Here is a 16717-nt window from a genome sequence, read left to right as displayed (position 1 = left end):
CAATTTAGTATTGACATAGCCACACATACAGTATAAATCTATTGACATAGCCACACATACAGAAGAACAATTTAGTATTGACATAGCCACACATACAGTATAAATCTATTGACATAGCCATACATGCAGTATAAATCTATTGACATAGCCACACATGCAGTATAAATCTATTGACATAGCCACACATACAGTATAAATCTATTGACATAGCCTTCTGTTGTTTGATTAGACCAATTCTCTTTCCTTCTTTTAAAATATTTGATTTTACTCTGCTGAATGAAGTTCAGGTGACTTCTAGCTACCTGCAGGAGAGAACAACTCCAATGTCTTACAGAAGACATTGAGGCTACACCCACTTTTAGATGTGGCCCCTCCCCATTTCTCACCTCTATATTAATGCACCTGTAGCATTACTCTCACAGTAGACTCAGCATTCTCCAGGATCCCTCTCTCCCTCTTTCTCTTTCTCACTGAATAAAACAGAATCCAGGTCAGTGGTTTCATTTTACTATTTCTATTTAATCTTATCTTATATGAATCGAAGATTTTAAAAAAGAAAGATAATCAAGTTTGTCTGAATAACTAATGAAATTTATTTTTGAAAACAGTAAATGTATAATGACAAAAACATTGAAAACTAAGTTATAATGAAATATTGTAATTCATAAGATTATAAATTATTGTTCAAATATCTTTATTTGTGCCTCTATCGCCTTATTTCTATATGTTTCCCTACTCATCACATCACAAAGGAAGGTTTTATTTTTTCTGATGTTTTGTCGTTGGTGGGAGAATCTCGTCTTAAATGACAGAGAGAGTTTGACCTATTGAACGGCCCACCCACAGGTCCAATCAGTGTTGTTTCCATGTCATTTCAACCCAAAAACTCAATGTGATGACATTAAATTAACTCGGAAAACTGATCGAATTTGCAAAAAGTCCTCAACGTAGGGAATTCTGTATGTTTTTCACCCAACTTTTCCCCTAAATCCAACGTTGAACTGACATCTGTGCCCAGTGGCTGGTGACTGTGGACACTGTCTGTTTACCATGCAAACACCAAACAGTACTAGTATTGTTTTAGACAGAACAGAACTATAAACTCCTTAATCTGAACTCATGTTTATTCTTGGTTTTGTGATTTCTGTCATTGACGAGGTAAAAACTAACTTTCTAACTTATTGTTGAATAGAATAATAACAACAATAACTATCCCCATAGTAATGTAAGATATGGAGGGTTTTCTGACAGTTCTTGGGAAACTCTTCTGATACCAGGTTGGTAATTTACATGTTGATGATTGTACTGTAAGCTGGGATGAAGTAATTGTTGATTGTCTCAAACAGTTTAGTAGTCACAAAGACAGTCTAGTAATCACAAAGACAGTCTAATAGTCATACAAACTGTCTAGTAACCGTGAAGACAGTCTAGTAGCCATAAAGACCATCTGCTAGTCACAAAGACAGCCTAGTAATCACAAAAACCGTCTAGTAACCAGTGCTCCCGCACATTGGCTAACCGGGCTATCTGCATTGTGTCCCGCCAACCCCTCTTTTACGCTGCTACTCTCTGTTCATCATAAATGCATATATGTCACTTTAACCATATCTACATGCACATACTACCTCAATCAGCCTGACTAACCGGTGTCTGTATATAGCCTTGCTACTGTATATAGCCTCGCTACTGTATATAGCCTCGCTACTGTATATAGCCTCGCTACTGTATATAGCCTCGCTACTGTATATAGCCTCGCTACTGTATATAGCCTCGCTACTGTATATAGCCTCGCTACTGTATATAGCCTCGCTACTGTATATAGCCTCGCTACTGTATATAGCCTCGCTACTGTATATAGCCTCGCTACTGTATATAGCCTTGCAACTGTATATAGCCTCGCTACTGTATATAGCCTCGCTACTGTATATAGCCTCGCTACTGTATATAGCCTTGCTACTGTATATAGCCTCGCTACTGTATATAGCCTCGCTACTGCTATTTTCAACTGTATTTTACCTATTGTCCACCTAACACCTTTTTTGCACTATTGGTTAGAGCCTGTAAGTGAGCATTTCACTGATGTATTCGGCGCATGTGACAAATAAACTCTGATTTTATTTGATAATCATGAAGACAGTATAGTAGCCATAAAGACAGTATAGTAGCCATAAAGACAGTATAGTAGCCATAAAGACAGTTTAGTAGTCACAAAGACTGTCTAGTAGCCGTAAAGACAGTCTAGTAGTCATACAAACTGTCTAGTAGCCGTACAGACAGTCTGGTAGTCATAAAGACAGTCTGGTAGTCATAAAGACAGTCTAGTAGTCATAAAATCCGTCTAGTGGCCATACAAACTGTCTAGTAGCCGTACAGACAGTCTGGTAGTCATAAAGACAGTCTGGTAGTCATAAAGACAGTCTGGTAGCCATAAAGACAGTCTGGTAGTCAGAAAAACTGTCTAGTAATCATAAAGACAGTGTAGTTGTTATAAAAATAGTAATCCATTGAGGTTTATCACTGGCTGATTCTTAGTTTGAATAGACAGCAGCGGTGGGCTTGTTCAAAATGGCCCCCAGGCTGTGTTCTTTTTAGCCCATGAATATATTGTTTCCGTCTGATCAAAATCATGCACATTTGGTATGTTGACAGACCTGTTATACTAGCCTAAGGTTTACGTGCCTTTAATAATTATTTGCATACTGCAACAATCAATGGTGTAATGACCTTGATCAATTTTGTCCTCAAATAATTGAGGATTTCCATATGAAACTGAGCTGAAGCATCACTAGACTAGAGACATTTTTCTTGAGGCCACATTAGTTATGTGTAGTCGACACAAGTGTGTTTATTACAACAGCGTTCCGACCCTCAAATTTTTATCAGGTCTTCTTCCTTTTTGTCATCTCCCAAACAGAGCCGTCATGTCGTCCAGTTTCTCAGTGCGGAGCTTCTCTGTGGGCCGTCAGCCCTCTTTCTCAAGCCTGTCTCTGAGAGACAGTGTCCGTGCCCGCTCCAGAGCTGCCGTGTCCTTTGCCACCAGCCCCCTGACCCGCTCCGCCTCCATCAGCCATGACCTGAACAGAGTTCCAGTCACCCTGAACCTCAATGGGCAGCTGGGCAACCACACCAACGAGAAGGAGGCCATGCAGGGCCTCAACAACCGCCTGGCCACTTACCTGGACAAGGTGGGTGGAAGGTAGCCTAGAGGGTAGAGGTTAGAGAAGTGGTTCAGCAACCGGAGGCTCGCTGGTTCAAATCCTAGATCTGACTGGAAATCTAGTGCAGAGTGAGCTAGCAGCTATCCTGAACAGAGGAGGTTGGTGGGAGGAGCTTAGGAGGAAGAGCTCATTGTAATATCTGTAATGTCATTAATGGAACGTTATCAGACACATGGAAACCACATGTTTAACCTCATTCCATGGATTCCATTCCAGCCATTACAATGAGCCCGCCCTCTTCTGATCCTGAGTGCCATCCTGTCGTTGTACCCTTGAGCAAGCACTTAGCAAGATAATGGATAATAAGTCTTGTTCTTAGGTGCGCTCCCTGGAGACGTCCAACGCAGACCTGGAGCTGAGGATCAAGCAGATAATGATTGAGCGCCTCCCTAAAGGTCACGACTTGAAACCATGATGGCCCAGGCCCACCAGGTGGAACAGGAGGTGGGTTCCCAGCGTCCCTACGTTCCCATGAGCCCTCTCTCTTAACCAATGCTCTTTTCTCACTGTACAATGAGGACACTGTGTCTATGTCTGAGTCAGGATGTGGATGTACACATTGTGAACATAGTCACGCTCAGTACACACGTGTACACGTTTACCATACAAGTGTTAACACAGTGACTCTCTTTAATAGGAGTTTAACATGAGCAGAAATAGACCCTTTAACTTAACCTGCGCTCCACTGCCCCACCAGATGGTGGGTAAAAGATAAGCATAAGGCCATTTTAAACGGGTACAGTTTAATGCGTTACCCAATATCCCAAGGATGCATATGGAGTCAGTGTTTCAGTAAGTGAGGGTTAGGTGACAGTGAAAGTATCCGTTTAAGATACATTAGAGATGATGGGAACCTTCAACTGTAACATTGTACTAGTACATTGTAGATATGTGAAAGGTAACGCTTACCCTGATCCCTGTCTTTCCTCAGGTGAGGAAGAAGACACTGGAGAACGCTCGCCTCATGCTGGAGATTGACAATGCTAAACTGGCAGCTGACGACTTCAGGATCAAGTGAGTGGTTCTCTGTATTTGCTTCTGAACATGAGTCCAGTTCAGTTTTGAAGTGAAAGCTCTTCAAACATGGTTTGCAGATGTATGTTCAGGCTCCACACCAACGCTGCACTAAGTAGACAAATATTTGTCTGCATAGTGCAACTGTGTGCTTGTGTATGTTTTAGTCTGTGTTTGTGTCAGTTAATCCTTCCCCTCCTCCCTCACCCCACCCCACCCCTTCTTTCAAGTGTAATGTTGATTTTACTATCTGTATTGAATACTTTAGAAACATTAGTCACCAAAGCTCTCACAATATCTCCCTTCAGAATCTCTCACTTCACAATCTCTTCCTCCTCCTCCTCCTCCTCCTCCTCCTCCTCCTCCTCCTCCTCCTCCTCCTCCTCCTCCTCCTCCTCCTCCTCCTCCTCCTCCTCCTCCTCCTCCTCCTCCAGGTGGGAGACAGAGTTGTGCATGTCCCAGTCTGTGGAGAGGGACTGTTTGGCCCTGAAGAAGGCCAAGGTGGACCATGATCAGATCATTGGGTCCCTGAAAGGAGACCTAGACAGCCTGAAGGAAGAGATCTACTTCCTGAAGAAGAACCATGAGGAGGTGAGAGGAGGTAGCTCTGTAGATCAGGACTTTATCCATCCTAAAGCATATAAGTCAGGAATTGGAGAGGTCGACTTTCTTTATTAAGGATGATGGTATCCCGACAGACAAAACTAGTGGAAACGATGTCATCAAGATGTCGTTTTAACCAGTTTTGACCTCTGGGATAGAGGGGCCAGGAGTTTTTCCTCACTTCATTACGAAGCCAGGAAAAACTATGGGTCCCTAGTTATAGCCAGGTTATAACTGAACCACAGATTTTTCCCATGGTCTCCTAGAATGGGGAGATATCTCTGACTGGAATAAGACAAGGATGTCCTCTGTCACCTTTCCTCTTCTTACTGGCCATTGACCGAATGGTCTGAACTGAATGACAGACCACTGAATCATGTAAGTGGTCTGAAAGGGGAAGAGACTGGTCCTCTGTTCAATTCTGTCCCAGTGGTGGTATCACTCTACATCCCCTTGGAAGCTTGGAGTAGGAACCGGCTCAGACTCTGAAATCCAGCACCGGAGGCCTCTTTGTCTTAAGTAACTCAAAGCCTGAGTAACTCAGGTCTTAGCTTTTTTTACTCAAGTCTACAGAGACCCCTCTCAAAACAGCATTGGATCACTGGTTGCTCTGCTCTGAATAGGAACACTACAGACCTGTGTGAAGGGATAAGTCACCTTGTACTACTTGTATGTGGCACTGGGTAGAATGATGTGATTGTAAGTTTCTTCTGGTGTGTGTGTGCACGTGCCTGCGTCATGTGCGTGTGCGTGTGCGTGCCTGCCTCTGTGTGTGTGGGTGCTTGGCTCATCCCTTCCTATTTTCCTATGGTGTGTGTATGTGTGTGTGTTTGTGTGTTGTCGATAACTGGCCCTAGATGTGCTCGGTGTGTCTATAAAGCTGGTTGTGGTGCCAATGCAGTGGTGCCATATGCTGAGTCTATTAAGATCTGTATTTCGCAGAGAGGGAGAGGGAGAGGGAGAGGGAGAGTGAGAGAGAGAGAGAGAGAGAGAGAGAGAGAGAGAGAGAGAGAGAGAGAGAGAGAGAGAGAGAGAGAGAGAGAGAGAGAGAGGGGGGGGGGCAGTGAGAGGCCCCTGAGCAAGGCAGTTAACCCACTGTTTTCCGGGCGCCGATGGCGTGGATGTAGATTAAGGCAACTAACTGCACCTCTCTGATTCAGAGGGGTTGGATTAAATGCAGAAGACACATTTCAGTTTAATGCATTCAGTTATACAACTGACGAGGTGTCCCCCTGTCCCTGTGAGAGACAACAGTGAGAGGTAACAGTGAGAGACAACAGTGAGAGACAACAGTGAGAGACAACAGTGAGAGACAACAGTGAGTGGGAACAGTGAGAGGGAACAGTGAGAGGGAACAGTGAGAGGGAACAGTGAGAGGGAACAGTGAGAGACAACAGTGAGAGACAACAGTGAGAGACAACAGTGAGAGACAACAGTGAGAGGTAACAGTGAGAGGGAACAGTGACATGAGCTCACCTTCATCAAGTATTCATGGAGATGATGTTAATAATGAAGAGGGTCTCCCTGTCACAGTGGGGTGTAGAATTCACGGACCTCTATGTCACAGTGGTGTGTAGAATTCACTGACCTCTATGTCACAGTGGTGTGTAGAATTCACTGACCTCTCTGTCAGAGTGGGGTGTAGAATTCACTGACCTCTATGTCACAGTGGTGTGTAGAATTCACTGACCTCTCTGTCACAGTGGTGTGTAGAATCCACTGACCTCTCTGTCAGAGTAGTGTGTAGAATTCACTGACCTCTATGTCACAGTGGTGTGTAGAATTCACTGACCTCTCTGTCACAGTGGTGTGTAGAATTCACTGACCTCTCTGTCACAGTGGGGTGTAGAATTCACTGACCTCTCTGTCAGAGTGGGGTGTAGAATTCACTGACCTCTCTGTCAGAGTGGGGTGTAGAATTCACTGACCTCTCTGTCACAGTGGTGTGTAGAATTCACTGACCTCTCTGTCACAGTGGTGTGTAGAATTCACTGACCTCTCTGTCAGAGTGGGGTGTAGAATTCACTGACCTCTCTGTCAGAGTGGGGTGTAGAATTCACTGACCTCTCTGTCAGAGTGGTGTGTAGAATTCACTGACCTCTCTGTCAGAGTGGGGTGTAGAATTCACTGACCTCTCTGTCACAGTGGGGTGTAGAATTCACTGACCTCTCTGTCACAGTGGGGTGTAGAATTCACTGACCTCTCTGTCACAGTGGGGTGTAAAATTCACTGACCTCTCTGTCAGAGTGGGGTGTAGAATTCACTGACCTCTCTGTCACAGTGGGGTGTAGAATTCACTGACCTCTCTGTCACAGTGGGGTGTAGAATTCACTCACTTTTTCAATGCTAGTTGAGGATACTTCAGTTATCACATTTCCCTTTAGAATTATTAACCACAAAAAGGTAAGACGTGCTTTAATTCTAGTGCTGCTCTGCACAAACAAGCTTGTTAGCTAGCTAACGTTAGCTTTGTCCAACATTAAGACAACTCTCGGATGTTCAAACACATTCAAAGTTCCTCCATAGACTCCGCTCCTCGTAGGTATAATTCTGTGGTCCTAATTCAGATTATGCAGACCATAATAAGATGCCCAGAGCTTCAAGGCAAGCCTCCTTCTGCACCCTTTCACTCTTTCCCCACCTGCAAAATCTCAGTCGCATCTCATGTCCTACACTTATCTGTCCACAGTGACTGGCAGCACAGTACACAGTGTAAAAGGGTTTGGCTTTCATTATGATTAAACCAGTCTGTTACAGCAAAAGACAATTAGCTCTTAATGACTTTCCCATACAGATGAAACCGTTTGCCTGCTCTGTAGCAAGCTGCTCCATCAGCACTGAGTATTTTAATGTCGAGCTCAATGTAAAAAATACAATAATCTCAGAGGTTTAAAAAGGAACAGAAAGGAGCCATATAAAGTACATTTTGGGGGTTTCGGACCGTTTCAGAACTTTATTTTACTGGTTGGAACAGTGGACGATATCAAATTAATAAAGGTTATGTTAAGAAAGACGCCATTGGATAAAAGTTCCAACCCCTGGTACTTTGTGACAACATTTGTAATTGATTGATGTATGAATTGTCTCTCTGCAGGAGGTGGAGTCTATGAAGGGCCATATTGCTGCTCAGACTGTGAACGTGGAGATGGACGCGGGTCATGGTGGACCTGAACTGGGCACAGTAATGTCAGAGCTCAGAACTCAGTACGAGGGCATCATCAAGAAGAACAAGGACCAGGCTGAGCAGTGGTACCTCAAGAAGGTTAGTGGGGGACTGACTGGATGGGGACCTCAAGAAGGTCAGTGGGAGACTGGCTGGATGGGGACCTCAAGAAGTTCAGTGGGGGACTGACTAGATGGGGACCTCAAGAAGGTTAGTGGGGGACTGGCTGGATGGGGACCTCAAGAAGGTTAGTGGGAGACTGGCTGGATGGGGACTTCAAGAAGGTCAGTGGGAGACTGGCTGGATGGGGACTTCAAGAAGGTTAGTGGGAGACTGGCTGGATGGGGACTTCAAGAAGGTCAGTGGGAGACTGGCTGGATGGGGACTTCAAGAAGGTCAGTGGGAGACTGGCTGGATGGGGACTTCAAGAAGGTCAGTGGGAGACTGGCTGGATGGGGACCTCAAGAAGGTTAGTGGGGGACTGGCTGGATGGGGACTTCAAGAAGGTTAGTGGGAGACTGGCTGGATGGGGACCTCAAGAAGGTCAGTGGGAGACTGGCTGGATGGGGACTTCAAGAAGGTTAGTGGGGGACTGGCTGGATGGGGACCTCAAGAAGGTTAGTGGGGGACTGGCTGGATGGGGACCTCAAGAAGGTCAGTGGGAGACTGGCTGGATGGGTGCATCACCATGCCAGAAACTGGACACTAGAGTTTAGTCTCTCAGGGCTGATTTGTAACATGAGATAAGTGCGTGTGACTCAAATGTTCATGCAAATCTCCCGTTGGCATTGCATGTGTATCTCAAGTTACGATTCAGGCGTATCATAGTTATCATATCCAGGTTAACCCAGGTGTGGTATCTAGTAACTTACTGTAGTGTTCTCAGTAACCTGGGGATGCGGTGTGTTCAGGAACGTGTGTGTTACTGTTTTCAGTAACCTGGGGATGTGGTGTGTTCAGGAACGTGTGTGTTACTGTTTTCAGTAACCTGGGGATGTGGTGTGTTCAGGAATGTGTGTGTTACTGTTTTCAGTAACCTGGGGATGCGGTGTGTTCAGGAACGTGTGTGTTACTGTTTTCAGTAACCTGGGGATGTGGTGTGTTCAGGAACGTGTGTGTTACTGTTCTCAGTAACCTGGGGATGCGGTGTGTTCAGGAACGTGTGTGTTACTGTTCTCAGTAGCCTGGGGATGCGGTGTGTTCAGGAACGTGTGTGTTACTGTTTTCAGTAGCCTGGGGATGTGGTGTGTTCAGGAACGTGTGTGTTACTGTTTTCAGTAACCTGGGGGTGCGGTGCATTCAGGAACGTGTGTGTTACTGTTCTCAGTAACCTGGGGGTGCGGTTCATTCAGGAACGTGTGTGTGGTGTGTTACAGCTGGAGATGGTGCAGAACGAGGTAAAGGAGTCTAACGAGGCTCTCAGGGGGGCTCAGAGTGAGTTGGTGGAGAGACAACGCTTCCTACAGAACCTGGAGGTGGAGCTAGAGAGTCTGCACAAACAGGTAGGAACTAGGAACCTGTCAACTGGGCGTTGTGTTGTACTGGGGATCTACAGCTGGACAACCAGCACAACTACAGTATCGATGGGATCCTTGCTCTTTTCCCCACCCATGTTATCCTTGTTGACTGTAAATATATCTCATCTTCCTTGATTTTGGGTCAGATACACTCCCTTAGGAGAACCCTTTTTGGTTCTAGGGTTCTTTAAATGGTTCTTCTAGCAGGTTCTAGAGAGCACCTTGTTTCTAAGAGTGTAGGGATCAGTATTATAACGACACCCATCCCCTGACCTGTATACACAGATTCTCTTCCTTTCTGTAATCACACACTGTATATTTGATGAGAAGGTGTATCAGGTATACATTTAATCTGCGCGTGTACATCACTGTATATTTGATGAGAAGGTGTATCAGGTATACATTTGTTGATTAAGGGCTTGTATAAGTCAGCATTTCACTTTAAGGTCTACACCTGTTGGTTAAGGGCTTGTAAGTCAGCATTTCACCTGTTGGTTAAGAGCTTGTAAGTCAGCATTTCACTTTAAGGTTAACGGCTTGTAAGTCAGCATTTCACTTTAAGGTCTACACCTGTTGGTTAAGGGCTTGTAAGTCAGCATTTCACAGTAAGGTCTACACCTGTTGATTAAGAGCTTGTAAGTCAGCATTTCACTTTAAGGTCTACACCTGTTGGTTAAGGGCTTGTAAGTCAGCATTTCACAGTAAGGTCTACACCTGTTGGTTAAGGGCTTGTAAGTCAGCATTTCACAGTAAGGTCTACACCTGTTGATTAAGGGCTTGTAAGTCAGCATTTCACTTTAAGGTCTACACCTGTTGGTTAGGGGCTTGTAAGTCAGCATTTCACTTTAAGGTCTACACCTGTTGGTTAGGGGCTTGTAAGTCAGCATTTCACTTTAAGGTCTACACCTGTTGGTTAAGGGCTTGTAAGTCGGCATTTCACAGTAAGGTCTACACCTGTTGATTAAGGGCTTGTATAAGTCAGCATTTCACTTTAAGGTCTACACCTGTTGGTTAAGGGCTTGTAAGTCAGCATTTCACTTTAAGGTCTACACCTGTTGTATTTGGTGCATGTGACAAATGACATTTGATTTGATGTGATTTCTTTATCGGACTCACCCTCTCCACCCCAGGTGTCAGCTCTGAAGGGTAACCTGGGGGAGACAGGTCAGAAGTACAGCCTGGAGATGGAGCGTCTGCAGACCACGCTGTCCCAGCTGGAGGAGGACCTGTCTCAGCTGCGTCTGGACATGCAGGTACTCACTGGTAGCCCAGCGGCTAAGGAGGTGGAACTGGATTCATATCTCCGTTGTTTACAGTAACAAATGGACTAATAAAGTTGTGTTGTATTTTATTGCAGCGCAACAAGACGGACTATGAACAGCTGCTCCGCACCAAGCAGAACTTAGAGATAGAGATCGCCACCTACAGGAGACTGCTGGAGGGAGAGGAGATGTGAGTCACGAGGATGATCCTCTTTATGTGAACGTTTAAAGGGACATTTTCAACTTCATATTCATCATCTTCAGCACCACCCCCAACATTAACATATATGAAAATTGCATGTTTCTGTGTTTTGTAGTAAAAAAATAGAGGAAGATAAGTGTTTCCAGGGACATCATCCGTGTGCATCGTGTGATTTTAACCAATTATGATTAGGCATCGCCTGCTAATTGTCTACTAATTCATTGATGATGTCATTGGAAACGCTTCTCTTTCTCTATCTTTGTTACATATAATGCTATGGTCAGATGTAAATAAGGGGTGCTTAGTACTGTATATCCAGGAAAGTTCTGCTCTCAGTTGAGTTGAATCAAACAGATAATTGTTCTTCCTGGGACATAACATCTTCTGCCAGTGACAATTTCCATGTATCAGTTAAAGTCATTGGGCACATTCTTTTTCCATTATTGATGCAGGATGAAAGAAGTACCACCACCAAAACGTGAGTAACAGTTCTTTAACTTGACATCACTCTCACATCCTCATTGACACAGGCTAAACTTACTTACTCAGAAAAACATTGATTGATTGGTGCACAATTGGCCCAGCGTCCTCCAGGTTTGGCCTGGGTAGGCCGTCATTGTAAATAAGAATTTGCTCGTAACTGACTTGCCTAGTTAAATAAAGGTTCAATAAAAAATAAAATAAACTATTAAAATGATTGTGGACGTGACCGTACACCAGGATGGAGAAAGCTGATAAAGGTATCAGTGTGACATTAGGTAATTCCATCCATGGCGTTTGAAAAAAGTCCCCATTCATTCATGAGTAGGTCATTTCATTCTCACACAGAGAGACCTCAATTCACCTCAGCCTCTCAAATGGACTGCATGGACTTATCCTGGTCACCCATCCTGGTCACCCATCCTGATCTCCCATCCTGGTCACCCATCCTGGTCACCCATCCATCGTTTGTTTCCCTTTCTTTCTTTCGTATCTTCCCTCCTTCCTTCTCTCGTCCCTCCTCCCTTCTCTCCTCCCTCCTCCCTCCTCCCTTCTCTCGTCCCTTCTCCCTTCTCTCGTCCCTCCTCCCTTCCCTCCTCCCTTCTCTCGTCCCTCCTCCCTTCTCTCATCCCTCCTCCCTTCTCTCGTCCCTCCTCCCTTCTCTCGTCCCTCCTCCCTTCCCTCCTCCCTCCTCCCTTCCCTCGTCCCTCCTCCCTTCTCTCGTCCCTCCTTCCTTCTCTCGTCCCTCCTCCCTTCTCCAACTCACCCTCACATTCACTCTCACCTTCATCGAGCATTTCATTGGTCTGAATGTTCACCAGGCTCAAGGTCCAGGGGGGTTACGTTCCCGGGGGAAGTTTCCCCTAGGTACAGATTTAGGATCAGCTTCCCCTCTCCCAATCCTAGTCGGGAAACTGCAAAACTGACCCAAGATCAGAATCTAGGGGCAACTTTACCCTACGCCAAGCAGTTACACGGGGAAACGACCATAGGTTAGCTTGTGTAGGTACTTTCGGTGACTTATAGAGTAAAGTGGAGGTACTCCGGGCCATTGGCTCGCTGACAAAGCCAACTGCCCAACACTTATTTACACTGCAAGTTTAAAATAGGGTCAGCGGTGTTGCCTTATGTCAGAATCAAATGTACAACTTCATTCTGTGCTGCTTCCTCCACCCTGGCATCAAATCAAGGGGCCGTGGCCACAGACTAATGGCAGTTTCATAAGCCTGCAAACAAAGCAAACACCCAAAACAGCGCTGTCCCTAGCAACTGCATTAGGTGAAAATAATACCACAAGTCTCAATGTTGTAACGGAGTGTTACTGTAGGCTTGTGACTACTCACTACATCAATTTGGTAGCACTTTATTTGGGGTGTACTTACAAAAGGAATTCCTAGCACATTCATAAGCTATACTTAACACATTCATAAACTATACTTAACTCATTCATAAGCTATACTTAACACATTCATAAACTATACTTAACTCATTCATAAGCTATACTTAACACATTCATAAACTATACTTAACACATTCATAAGCTATACTTAACACATTCATAAGCTATACTTAACACATTCATAAGCTATACTTAACTCATTCATAAGCTATACTTAACACATTCATAAACTATACTTAACACATTCATAAGCTATACTTAACACATTCAGAAACTATACTTAACACATTCATAAACTATACTTAACACATTCATAAGCTATACTTAACTCATTCATAAGCTATACTTAACTCATTCATAAGCTATACTTACCACATTCATAAACTATACTTAACACATTCATAAGCTATACTTAACACATTCAGAAACTATACTTAACTCATTCATAAGCTATACTTAACTCATTCATAAGCTATACTTAACTCATTTATAAGCTATACTTAACACATTCATAAGCTATACTTAACACATTCAGAAGCTATACTTAACTCATTTATAAGCTATACTTAACTCATTTATAAGCTATACTTAACTCATTCATAAGCTATACTTAACACATTCATAAGCTATACTTAACTCATTCATAAGCTATACTTAACTCATTTATAAGCTATACTTAACACATTCATAAGCTATACTTAACTCATTCATAAGCTATACTTAACACATTCATAAGCTATACTTAACTCATTCATAAGCTATACTTAACTCATTTATAAGCTATACTTAACTCATTCATAAGCTATACTTAACTCATTTATAAGCTATACTTAACACATTCATAAGCTATACTTAACTCATTCATAAGCTATACTTAACTCATTCATAAGCTATACTTAACTCATTTATAAGCTATACTTAACTCATTCATAAGCTATACTTAACTCATTCATAAACTATACTTAACACATTCATAAACTATACTTAACACATTCATAAGCTATACTTAACACATTCATAAACTATACTTAACACATTCATAAGCAGTAGATCCATCATCAAAAAGTTGGCAAGTTCATAGGTCGTGTTACAAATCAGAGCCTGTTGGGTTACAGCAATACTGTGACATCCTCTTCCTCATCCTCTTCCTCAACCTCTTCCTCTCGTTTCCCTGCAGAGGAGCCGGATGTGCGGACCAGGAAGATAGTGAAGGTGGTGACTCAGACTATGATCAACGGCAAGGTGGTGGATGAGTCCAGCGAGGTGGAGCAGATTCAGGAGGAGGTGAAGAAGAAGAAGAAGTGAGAAGGGCCTCATCATCATCATCATCTTCATATAGCCTCCTTATTGTTATTTTATTGTGTTCTTTTTTAAATTAATTTTTACTTTATTTAGTAAACATTTTCTTAACTATATTGTCTTAAAACTGCATTGTTGGTTAAGGGCTTGTAAGTAAGCATTTCACAGTAAGGTCTACACCTGTGTGACAAATAACATTTGATTTGATCGTTTGAGTATCATTCTCACACATCGTGGTCAAGGGCCAGCCTTACCCACTGACCCTCAGGGGCCTCCACTAACATGGATGTCTGTTTCATTCCCATCAGAGTGTTAGTCTACCCTGTTCCTTTCACAGCCTCATGGAGATGTCTGGGGACACTATGAGCTATATAGTATATAGTATGCATACAATAATATAATAATACAATAATATGAGATATAATGAAAGTCAATGAGATGTATCATATGGCATCTGTCCCTCAGTTGTCACATGACTAACATGGCTGTTGTTTAATAAAAGGTTTTGCTTTGTGCATTAAACTATTTATGTCTATATTTAGGTAACAAGCAATAGACACAGTAAATCTCTTTCAACTGAACTGCATTTTTTGGGCTGGGCTTTCAACATGCTTTTGTGTCTGTGTCTATAAACTTCTGTAATGTCTGAAATAAAGGTTTGTCTTTTAGTCAAAGTTGGTATTATTTTCTTTTATTTTGTTTCATCATCATGGAGTGTCCAAAATACTTCTTATATGTTCAATAACTATCAACCACAATCTACAATGTAAGACGTATTACATCCAACACATTCCACACATACTCAATACATACTCAAAACATACTCAAAACATACTCAAAACACATTCTATGAATTCTACACATACTCAAAACACATTCTATGAATTCTACACATACTGAAAACACATTCTATGAATTCTACACATACTCAATACATACTCAAAACATACTCAAAACACATTCTATGAATTCTACACATACTCAAAACACATTCTATGAATTCTACACATACTGAAAACACATTCTATGAATTCTACACATACTCAATACATACTCAAAACATACTCAAAACACATTCTATGAATTCTACACATACTCAAAACACATTCTATGAATTCTACACATACTGAAAACACATTCTATGAATTCTACACATACTCAAAACACATTCTATGAATTCTACACATACTGAAAACACATTCTATGAATTCTACACATACTCAAAACACATTCTATGAATTCTACACATACTGAAAACACATTCTATGAATTCTACACATACTCAAAACACATTCTATGAATTCTACACATACTGAAAACACATTCTATGAATTCTACACATACTCAAAACACATTCTATGTAAAACCATGAAACTACCCTGTCTACTACGTAGCCTGATGAGCACAATGACACGTCAGTGGAGATAACTGTGCCTGTTCATGTGCGTGTGATGACTGCTTTGTGCAGTAGGTAGGCATGCATACAATACTGTAAGGTTACCTTCATGTTGAGCCTAAACGTCTGTCTGACAGCTCTGATTAATGCTCCAGTCCTATTCATCCATCATAGCACTTAGCTAATGACACTTTGTAATGATGAAAGCTTAGTAAGACTATTCGATTTAATTTGATGTCCTTATTGTACTTATGACCTTTAATCAACTTTAACAATTGAAGTCAAATAATGCAAATGGCATCCAATCTTTCACCAGAATACTTTACCTTGTAATCAGAGACATTTAGTAAATGCTGCTTGGACTTAGAGGTCCCTGCACAGCAATTTGTGTGCACAGATGTTTAAAGGCAGACTGCCATGCAATCTCTGAACAATGAAGTCATCGATTTGATGTCTCTGTTAATCTTTGCGTTGGAAAAACCATTAAGTGTTTCATTAAGTATATAGGGTGGTATTTCTGGTTTTGGGCTGTGAGGTACGAGACAGAGGTGCCATCTAAATAATATGTTTTTCTAAATGACTGACTGACTTCAACAGACAAACAGCTTTTACAATGACAAGTTCACGACCTCCATCAAATGCAGGTCAGCTGAGTCCAAAAACTGTGTTGCTGAAATGCATTGTTGTGAATGTAACGCATTGTGTTGCTGAGCTACACAGATGTAATTACATAATCATTACCTGCAGAAACCATTATGCTGTCACCTTGGCATCAGTTATTTATGGGAAGATCATCTGTGAAAGCAACAAATGTGTCTAAATATGCGATAGGATAGGGCTGTTTCTAAGTATGTGTGGGTCTGTCCGGGTCTGTGAGGGTCAGTGTGGGTCTTTGTGGGTCTGTCCTGGTCTGTGTGGGTCTGTCCAGGTCTGTCCAGGTCTGTGTGGGTCTGTGTGGGTCTGTCCAGGTCTGTCCAGGTCTGTGTGGGTCTGTGTTGGTCTGTCCCGGTCTCTGTGGCTCTGTGTGGGTCTGTCCAGGTCTGTGTAGGTCTGTGTGGGTCTGTCCAGGTCTCTGTGGGTCTCTGTGAGTCTGTCCAGGTCTGTGTGGGTCTGTGTGGGTCTGTCCCGGTCTCTGTGGGACTGTGTGGGTCTGTCCAGGTCTCT

The 16717-nt window shown here is 42.8% G+C and overlaps 1 pseudogene; it reads left to right on the top strand.

Annotated features, from left to right (window-relative positions):
* The first annotated feature begins 425 nt into the window (after positions 1–425).
* LOC124016944 lies at positions 426–14179 on the top strand (annotated as a pseudogene).
* The last annotated feature ends 2538 nt before the right edge of the window (positions 14180–16717 follow it).

Source organism: Oncorhynchus gorbuscha, unplaced genomic scaffold, assembly GCF_021184085.1.
Source record: "Oncorhynchus gorbuscha isolate QuinsamMale2020 ecotype Even-year unplaced genomic scaffold, OgorEven_v1.0 Un_scaffold_1246, whole genome shotgun sequence".
Lineage (NCBI taxonomy): Eukaryota > Metazoa > Chordata > Actinopteri > Salmoniformes > Salmonidae > Oncorhynchus > Oncorhynchus gorbuscha.
This window is presented reverse-complemented; position numbering and strand designations above follow the sequence as displayed.